Consider the following 11,280-nt stretch of genomic DNA (forward strand, 5'->3'; position numbering starts at 1 on the left):
TCATAATAATATATTTGTGAGCCTTTTGGTATTCTGGACTAAATTGTTCATAATTTTCATTTTCCATAAGAGGTGTAGTTTTGTCTGTCATTAGATTTACAGTAAGAAAGTCCTGATGTAGCCCCTCTATTAGAAATATCAGTAGTTCATGTGGATCCTGTTGATTGTATCCAGCAAACTGGTCATTAAATAAACCAGTTGTTACTTTGAAGCTTTCAGGGTTAATATATCTATGAAATACGTTTCCCATGGTTGTGATGAGTCGACCAAATTCTTCAGTTAATTTACTTTCATGCCCCATTGGATTTTTCTTGTTAATATCCTTTTATAATGATCTTGATGTAAATACTGAGTCAAATCTGAAATATTATACAAGCATTGCAAAATTGAGTTCATGTAGCAAGAGTTTCTTATATTTTGTAGCCCAGTTAAGACAGGTTCCCCTCTTTTCTTTTGCATCTCTGAGTGTGTTTATCACTACCATCAGTCTCACTCAATGTATGGTGTGTGACAGCTAAATCCTTGTTCCCTGACCCAGAGACCTCAGCAATATTACTGTTGTTAATGTCTTGAGTATTCTGTTTTTCTATGAAGGGGAGTTTATAGTATGAACCTGATCATTTGTGCTAGCCCAATTTCTAACAAGGCGTAATGGAACCCAAAATTTTTTGGTAGGGTTGTCATTTGTAGAAACATAGGCATAACCCCTTCCTCTCAGGAGAAGATAAACAGCTATTCATTTTTCATTCTCCTTGATCCAAATAGGTTTATGGGTTGTTTCTTGTCTCTGAATATCTTCTTTAAAATGTCTTTCCCCCTGCAGTGTAACTTTCCCCTTGGGGTAAGTTTAAGTAATTTAGTGTGATAAGAGTCAAAGATAGCAAATCCGTTGGTGGTAAACCTCTTTTTCTATTTTTTTGTAATTGAGTTTTTAAGATTCTATGCTTCCTTTCTACAATGGCTTGTCCCCTACAATTGTAAAGAATTCCTTTCAGATGTCATATCTGCCATTCTTTATAAAAAAATTTCAAAAGTTTTGCTGGCCTATTAGCAGTTTTTATAGAATATAGAATACCCATCACAGAAAAACATTGTAAAAGAAATGCCCACATAAACCGAGAATATGTGTCTACCACAACATGAAGATAAGGTTTTCTTGGAAATAAATCTGTTTGAGTTATATCCATTTGCCAAAGTTCGTTAGACTGTAAGCCTCTTAGGTTTGCTCCTGTTATGTGAGTCTTTTTTGTTAACAGTGCACATATGTTGCAGTTTTCTACAATTTCTCTAGCTTGCCTCCATGGAGTTTGGTAATTCACATGTAACTTGCGAGCATTTGTGTGTAGGGCTGAATGTTGCTCTACAGGTGATTTAAATATAGGCATCGCTAGCAAGTCAGCAATTTTATTTTCTTGAGCCATCTGTCCTGGAAGACCTGAGTAGGCTCTAATATGCATGATGAAGATGGGCTCATTTCGTTTTTGAAGAAGCTGCTGTAATCGTTTAAGTAAGTTCTGTATGATCGGGTTATTAGCATAAAGGGAAGCAGTGGCTATGACATAAATTTACCACATACAAAGAATCAGAAATTATATTCATGGCTTCAAATATATTTTTGAATAGGTAAATTAATGTTGCTAATTTAACTTTCTGTGCAGATTTATATTTGGTATCTATGGTCATATTAATGCTGTCTCCAGTTATTCCTCCTTTTCCATTTTGGGATCCATCAATGTAAAAAACCTTGGCATTGGGAATAGGGGAATTCCGAACAATTGAAAAATAACAAACTGAGTTTTCTTTAAAAAGTCCCAAGTTTTTCTGCTGGATAATGGGAGAATATTTCTTCTGTGAAATCTGAGAGGGCTCTTTGCAGAGATTCATTAAGAGGCAATATTGACTCAATTTCCTTTTTTGGTATTGGCAAAACTATTATATCGCTGAAATGAATACTACTTGGTTATGTTGTATCATCTTCTTGGTGAGGTGTTGGATCCTATTTAGCAGGATTTTTTTTGAGGTTCTTTGCATCTATGTTCATCAGGCATTGGTCTGTAGTTTTCTTTTTGCTTTTTCCTTTTTTCTTTCTTCCTTTTTCCTTTTTGTTTCCATAGCACTCTGTCTGCTTTTGGAATCAGGGTGATGTTAGATTTGTAAAAACTATTTGGCAGTGTTTCTGTTTCTTCAGTTTCTGGATGAAGCTGAAAACAATTGAAAGTAGGTGCCTAGGAATCCAACGATATTTATATTTTTTCTGCTGTGTTTATAAAGTCATCTATGTCTGTCTGTTTACATCCATTGAGGATTTTTTTCAGCTTATGATCATTTGTTTTTATGCACTTTTGAAATCTCTTCTGTTGTATGGAATTGCTATGCATCACATCTTCTAGGTCACTGATTCTGTCCTCAGTTACTTTTACTCAGTTGGAGAGGCTTTCTTTCTTATTAATATCTTTATTTAGACACCTTGATTACATATATTATTGTAGTTCGATTTCATCATTAAAAACACCTCCCTGCATCCGCTGCAAACATTCCCACCACCAATGTTCCAAATCTCCCTTGTTCCCACTCCACCCCAACTGTACTCTAGACAGGCTTTCCACATCTCTCATTCATTCACATTGCTATGATAGTCCTCAGTATTATTTCTAAATGCACTCACCACTCTTTGTGGTGAGCTTCATGTCATGAGCTGGAACTTCTAGCCCTCCTCTCTTTGTCTCTGAGGATTTTTGAAAAAATGTCTTTTATTTTTCTTAAAACCTATAGATGAGTGAGACTATGCTGGGCTATCTCTCTACCTCTAACTTATTTCACTCAGCATAATAGATTCCATGTATACCCATGTATAGGAAAATTTCATGACCTCATCTCCCCTGACAGCTGCATAATATTCCAATGTGTGTATGTACCACTGTTTCTTTAGCCATTCATCTTTTGAAGGGCATCATGGTTGTTTTCAGAATCTGGCTATTATAAATAGGCAATACTTATTGTAAATAAGCAATGAATATAGGTGTAAGGAAGAAATTTTTGTATTGTATTTTTGTGTTCCTAGGGTAAACCCCTAGGACTGGTATAGCTGGATCATATGGGAGCTCAATTTCCAGGTTTGGAGAAATCTCCATATCATTTTCCATAAGGTGAACTAGATGGCATTTCCACCTGAGAGCAGTGAATAAGAGTTTCTTTCTCTCCACATCCCAGCCAGCACTGCTTGTTCTCATTCTTTGTGATGTGTGCCAATCTCTGTGAGATTGTACCTCATACTTGTTTTTTTAATTTGATATATTTAAACAGCTTGATTACAAATATGATTGTAGTTGGGTTTCAGTCATGCAAAAACACCCCTCCTTCACCAGTGCAACATTCCCATCACCACTGTCCAGATTTCCCTCCTCTCCACCCACCCCAACCTGTACTCTATCTAGACAGGCTTCTATTTCCATCTTTTCATTTACATTGTTATGATAGTTCTCAATGTAGTTATTTCTCTAACACTCATCATTTTTTGTGTGAGCTTCATGTAGTGAGCTGAATCCCCCCACCTTCCCCTTTTTTGTCTCTGAGAATTACTGCAAAATGTCTCTTATTTTTCTTAAAACCCATAGATGAGTGAGACTATTCTGTATATATCATTCTCCCTCTGACTTATTTCACTCAGCATAATAAATTCCATGTGCATCCATGTATAGGAAAATTTCATGACTTCATCTCGTGACAGCTGCATAATATTCCATTGTGTATATTTACCATGGTTTCTTTAGCCATTCATCTGTTGAAGGATATCTTGGTTGTTGCCAGTGTCTGGCTATTGTAAATAGCCCTGCAACAAATATAGGTGTGAGGAAGAAATTTTTGTATTGTATTTTTATGTTCATAGGGTATAACCCTAGGAATGATATAGCTGGATCATATGGGAGCTCAACTTTAAGTTTTTGGAGGAATCTCCATATCACTTTCCATAAAGGTTGGATTAGATGGCATTCCCTGCAGCAGTAAATGAGTTCCTTTCTCTCCACATTCCTTCAGCACTGCTTATTGCCATTCTTTGTGATGTGCTTTGATCTCCGTGGTATGAGATGGTCCATCATAGTTTTAATTTGCTTCTCCATGATAATTAGTGATATAGAACATTTTTTCATGTGCCTTTTGGCCATTTGTATTTCTTCTTTGTCAAAGTGTCTGTTCATTTTTTCTCCCCATTTATTGATGGGACTAGATGTTTTTCTTGTATATTTATGTCAATGTCTTGTATATTTTGGATATTAGCCCCTTATCTGATGGGTATTGGGTAAATAGTTTCTCCGACTCAGTGAGTGGATCTTGAAACCTGGGCACTATTTACTTTGAAGTGCAGAAGCTTCTCAGCTTAATATAGTCCCATCTGTTTATCTCTGCTTCCACTTGTTTGGAGAGTGCTATATTCTCCTTAAAGATGCCTTTAGACACAATGTCATGGAATGATTTATCTATGCGTTGTTCTATATACCTTATGGTTTCAATTCTGATATTAAGGTTTTTAATCTATTTTGAGTTTACCTTTGTACATGATTTTAGATGGGGGTCTAAGTTAACCTTTTTGCAATTGGCTAACCAGTTGTGCCAACACCACCTGTTGAAGAGGCTTTCCTTTCTCCATTTAGGATTTCTTGATCCTTTATCAAAAATTAGGTGATTGCATGTCTGGGAAACATTCTCTGAATACTCAAGCCTATACTACTGATTTGAGGGTCTGACTTTATTTTAATGCCATGCTGGTCACTATTGCTTGTAATATCATTTAAAGTTGGGGAAAGTAATGCCTCTCATATTTCTTTTCCCAAGGAGTGCTTTAGCTATTCCAGGGTGTTTATTGTTCCACATGAATTTTAGAAGTGTTTCATCCACTTCTTTCAAGAATGTCATGAGTATCTTTAGAGGAATCATATTAAATCTGTAAAATGGTTTGGGGACTATTGCCATTTTTATGATGTTAATCCTGACAATCCATGAGCAGTGTATGTATTTTTATTTCCTAGTGTCCTCTTTTATTTCTTGAAGCAGTGTTTTACATTTTTTATGTAGGTCCTTCATGTCTTTAGTGAAGTTGACTCCAAGAAATTTGAGTTTGTGTGACATTAATGTGAATGGGGTTGTTTTCTTAAGTTCCATTTTCCTTATCATTATTGGTGTATAAAAAGGCCATTGATTTTTATGCATTAATTTTGTAGCCTGCCACCTTGATATATGAATCTATTGTTTGTAGAAGCTTTTTGGTAGAGTCTTTAGGGGTTTTTAAATAGAGTATCATGTCATCTGCAAATAGTGAGAGCTTGATTTCTTTCTTTCCTGTCTGGATGTCCTTGATATCTTTTTCTTGCCTAAACCCTTTAGCACGTACTTTCAGTACTACGTAGCAGTGGTGAGAGAGGACAGCCCTGTCTTGTACCAGAATTTAGAGGAAAGGCTTTTAGTTTTTCTCCATTGAGGATGATATTTACCATAGGCTTGTGGTAGATAGCCTTACTATATTGAGAAAGGGTCCTTTTATTCCTATCCTCCTGAGAGTTTTTATCAAGAATGGGTATTGGACCATATCAAATGCTTTATCTGCGTCTATTGATATGCTGTGATTTTTATTTTTTTTGTTGTTTATTTATGTATGTTGATAGTTTTATGGATGTTCAACCATCCTTGCATTCCTATGATGAAACTTACTTGATCGAAATGAATGATCTTCTTGATGAGGCATTGGATCCAATTTGTTAGGATATTGTTGAGGATCTTTGCTCTGAGTTCATCAGGGATAAATAGATTTTTATTTACTTACCAAGTATTCAACCCTGTTTTTCAGTTTGAATTTTTCTCATTTCTACTTTCATATCCTCGTGATTTTAATTGTGGTTTATTCAGTTCATTTTATGGTTTATTTGAGTTCTTTGGCTATTCTTCATATTACTTTTCCTAATTCCTATCAGAGAGTTTAAATGGGTGGTTGGTACTTTTTAGGCATCAGAGCTAACATCTTTATTCTCTAAGCATGGAAACCTGAATTGTTTTTCCCATTGTCACTGTTGCAGTGTGGAGTTATCTACATGCCCTGCTTGGGTTTATTGATTAAAAAGGTGTGTGGCCACCACCAGCTAAGATTGTTCTCATTACTTTTATTTGTGCTATGTAAGATTGTATTCTATTATGGCTTTGATTTTGATTTCCTAGTAATATATAATGATGAGTATTTTTCATTTGCAAGTTGGCCATCCATTGGTCTTCATCAGAAAAAGGTTTGTTCATTTTTATACCCATTTATACCCATATAAAGGAGTGCTTTATAATATGTTTTTGTTCATCTCTGTTAGTATTTTATGAAGCCTGAATATAATCTGATATGCTGAGCCAAAATATTTTCTTCCAATCAGTTAACTGACTTTTGGATTTAGCTCTTGTTTCTTCTGTCATGCAAAATATTTTTAATTTGTTGTAGATCATCTTGTTTAGTTTTGAAATTGTAGCCTTTGACAGTGGCATCATACTTGTGAAGGCTCCTTTAAGGTCTAGGCATTAGAGCATTCTGCCTATATTTCCTCAATATAATCTGTGGATCATGCCTGATATTCAGGTTTTTGATACACTTTGAGTATGATATATATTCAGTTTTATTTTTACACATGGTTGTCCAATAATATATAAGGTTTATATTTGGATATTCTATTCTGACACGTTGATTAGAGCATATATCTTTATTTCATTATCATGCTGTTATGGTCTTGAATGATTTATACAATAGTGTCAAGTTAGGTATGAGATATCTCCCAAACTTTTTTTTTCACTATGAATTTTGATCTTTGGGGTCTTTTATGATTCCAGAAAAATTTGTCTTTGACTTTAATATATCCATGAAAAATGTCTAAATTTGGAAAGAGAATTCATTGCATCTATAAATTAGATTAGATATTATGTTCATTTTGATACTATTTTACTAGCATGAAAAGTTTCTTTATTTCCTAAGTTATTCTTGAATTTCTTTCTTAAGTACTTGAAATATTAATAGTATAATCATCTATTTTTTCATTTGAAATCTAGGTAGTTGATATTTTTGAACACATTTTTGAGTGAGATAGAAATGTGATATCTTTCTCCTATGAATTATTTTTTGTATAAAGGAATGTAACCACTTTTTGACTTTGTAGCCAGAAACGTTGCCATATTGGTTTCTTGATTGTAGGAGATTTTTATGATCTATTTAGGGTCTTCAATTATATCATCAATTTTCTGCAAAAATTGATAATTGTCTTCTTTTCCATTTTGCATTTATTTCAGTTTACTTTTCTTAACTGATGGATGTGCCTAGACTTCTAAAACAATTATTGAATGAAAGTGAAGGCTGCGGTCATCCTCTCTTTTTAACTCAACTCAACAGGAGTTTTTCACTTTTTTAACATTAAAAAAATATAGACTGTGGGATATTTTTTTTATAAACTCTGGGATTTTCTATTTTTTGGAAGATTTATTGCACATTTACTTTAGTAAGTACTATTTTTTATCATGTTGGATACATGTTGGATCTTGTCAAATGCTTTTTTCTTCATATATATTTCATTTCTTTTTATGATATGATCTTTATTTAATATGATTTTTATATTTCTCTTTATTAATGTAGTGCATTATTAACTGATTTGAAAATATTAGTATGTCCTTGCATCATAGATATGAATAACATTTGATCACGGTGTATGATTTTTGATGTACTGCTGATTCATTTTGTTAAAATTTTTATAGGTTTTTGTATTGATGCTCTTCAAGGGGATTTTTTGAAATTTTTTAAAATTTTTTTGTAGTATCCATCAGTTCTTTTTAAAGTAGCATCTATCAGCTTTGTGTAATAATGTAATATAATATTAGTTTCATAACAAATGCTAAGAACAATTCCTGTCTCTTCAAGGATGTAGTCTTCTATGAAGGTTCATAAATCTCACCATGTGAGTCAGGACTTTTATTATTGAATAATTCTGAAATACTTTTTTAATTTTCATCCTTGTGATTGACCTGTTCATCTTTATATTTCCTCCTCAAACAGTTTTGGAAGAATACATATTTTTAGGAACCTATGTATTTCTTCTAAGTAGTCTATCTTAACAGAGCATAGTTACTCATTTTAAGTGCTCAAAATGTCTTGCATTTCTGGGGTCTGTTGTAATTTCTCAGCTTTCACTTCTGATAGAGATTACTTGAGCACTGCATCTTTCATTGTCTTCATGAATTGAGTTAATAGCTTATCTATCTTTTTTTATTTTATATTTTAAAGAACTAGCTCCTGGTTTTATTGATTCTTTGTATTTATTTCTATGTTTCTATCTAATTGATTTCTGTGTTTAATTTGAATATAATCATGAAGTTTTCAAATGTTAACTAAGAAATAGGATTGTCATATTCCATCTGCCCCCAAATAATAAAAATAGAAATGTAAATAGTAATATATGTAAATAGTAATAGTATAGTGCAAATGCACTTCTGTCCATGCTGTTTTGGTTTTAGAGACTAAAAATCTGTGAAGTAGGCCAAAATGTAAGGTAACATGCATAGAACAGAAAAATGGGAATTTTCAGGCGTATAGGCATGTGCCTGCTCAAGTTTTAAGTCAGAAAGGGCATGAATACATTATCTTTTATGCTTGCTTTAGTAGATATACTAAAATGTAAAATTTCTTTGTTTTCCCCTTGTTTGAACAAGTCTATTAATCACTGTGTACATTGTGTGCTTCCTAAGTACAGGCCAACAGTCAATATCCTGGTCAAAAAATAATCAGGAAAAGAAATAAATAAAATCTCCATTATGACCAAAGATTTTTGAGATCACTTGAAGGAGATTATGAAACAATATATATGGATAATATATTGATAATAATTTTTTATTTTATAATTTTAATTGTAACTAGTAATTAGGGTTATTATTGACATGCACTATTTAAAATTTTAATTTTAATTTAATCTACCATTCACCAAAAAATTGCTGTATCTCATTCATTGTCCTAGGCATATATCCTTTTATACATTATGGCATAAAGTTGGATCTATGACTATTTCTATAAATTTTTTTTAAAAATAGTAAAGTAGGAGATAAATTTTATTATTAGCATTCCAATCTTGATACAGAAGTCTCCTTTATCTTATAAAAAGTGAATGCTATTGTGCTTGGCTCTCCAGCATGCCCAAGGCCCTAGCTTTTCAAAGGACTGTGAACTTCCTTTCAGTAGTATAGGGCACAAGAGTATAGTTTGGAAATGGTAAACAAATTCTTATCAAGTGTGCACTAATACAGATTTTGAGCAGAAAAATAAGTCAGCTGGCATTGTAGAATGTGAATATCGTTGAGCATGGATGATGTCAAATTTTGAATACCTTACTTGATTTTTAAATGAAACGAGAATGAAACAATTTTATTTCAGAATATTGAAGTTTCTCATATAAAGAGAAATAAGATTTTCACCAGAGGTTAATGGAGAACAACACTGTAAGAGTTTGGATTTATTTAAAATTTATTATATGTTTATATAATAACTGGTCTCTTTAATTTCTTCATTGGTTCAACAAGTACAGTTGTAGCAAATACCACCGAAATGTACTTATTTTGAAAATTAATATTAGATAATTTGTCTTTAGAATTAATATCTATTTTTGTTAGTCTAAAATTTTGAACTTGCTTAAAGTGAATAGTTTTCTAAAAATATTTTAGAAGTAATAAGTGAAAAATTGCAGTGAATTTACTAGATCACGTCAGTAAATATTTTAGTATCTTTTTTATCAGAAAAGCATTTTATTAAAGTAGCATTATCATTAGTATAGTAGCATTTAATTTATTTTTGTTTTTTAATTTTTTAATAAAATCATTTAATACAGAGGAAACGTTGTTAGTAGTTGATTTTCGGTTATAAAATGTTCCAACATCTTGGGGCGGAGTGTTGGCTCAAGTGGTAAGGTGTCTGTCTGCCTTGCCCACATAGCCTAGGATGGACCACCATTGGATTCTCCAGCGTCTCATATGGTCGCCCAAGCCAGGAGAAATTTCTTTTTTTCTTTTCTTTTCTTTCTTTTTTTTTTTAATATTGGGTGTGGTCACACTCGGCAGCGCTCAAGGTTACTCCTGGCTCTATGCTCAGAATCGCTCCTGGAAGGCTCAGGGGACCGTATGGGATGCTGGGATTCAAACCACTGTCCTTCTGCATGCTAGGAAAACACCCTACCTGCATGCTATCTCTCCAGCCTCCAGGAGAGATTTCTGAGCGCATAGCAAGGAGTAGCCCCTCAGCGTCACCGGTGTGGTCCAAAACAAAAACAAAAAAAAATGTTTCCAATATCCATCCCTTCACCATGTTCATTTATCACCAAAAATTCCCCAGTTACACTTCACCCACCCCCACCCATACTCCCATGCACAGCTTGCCACTCTGTAAGAAAATTTTCTTCTTCTTCTTCTTCTCTTCTTCTCTTCTCTTCTTCTTCTTCTTCTCTCTTCTTCTTCTTCTTCTTCTTCTTCTTCTTCTTCTTCTTCTTCTTCTTCTTCTTCTTCTTCTTCTTTCTTCTTCTTCTTCTTCTTCCCTCCTCCTCCTCTCCCCTCCTCCTCCTCCTCCCTCCTTCTTCTTCTTCTTCTTCTTTCTTCTCTCTCTCTCTTCTCTCTCTCTCTCTCTCTCTCCCTCCCTTATTACCTTTTAGGGACTGTGGTTTGCAATATTGTTACTAAAAGGATATCAAGTATTCACTTTATTTACTTTTGATTCCCAGTTCTTGTACAGAATGGTCTTTCCCGACTATTATTGTCAAAGTGTTCTCTTCTCTCTCTGCATTCTTCATTTCTATTTCTTGCATATTTCCCATACTTAGGATTTTTACAAATTGAAAATGAGAACAGTCATTTTATATCTGTCCCTCTCCTGCTCACTCATTTCATTCAACATAATAGTTCTCCATGTCTATCAATCTGTAAATATTTCATGACTTTATTTTTCTGACAATTGCTTAGTATTCTATCCTGTAAATATACCATGGTTTCTTTATCCACTCATTTGCTCCTAGGTACTTGAGTTGTTTGCAACTATTGTGAACAGTGCTGCAATTAAATTGAAAATACAGATGCCTTTTTGTTCATTGTATTTTTGGACCACTAGGTTATTCCCAGGAAAGATATTCCTAGGTTGAATGAAAACTCAATTTCTTGGTGTGTTATTTTTTGTTGTTATTTGTTTGTTTGGTGGGTTTTTGTTTTTGTTTTTTGTTTCTGTTTTTGGTTTTTGGGCCACAT

This window comes from Suncus etruscus, chromosome 4, assembly GCF_024139225.1.
Source record: "Suncus etruscus isolate mSunEtr1 chromosome 4, mSunEtr1.pri.cur, whole genome shotgun sequence".
Taxonomy (NCBI): Eukaryota; Metazoa; Chordata; class Mammalia; order Eulipotyphla; family Soricidae; genus Suncus; species Suncus etruscus.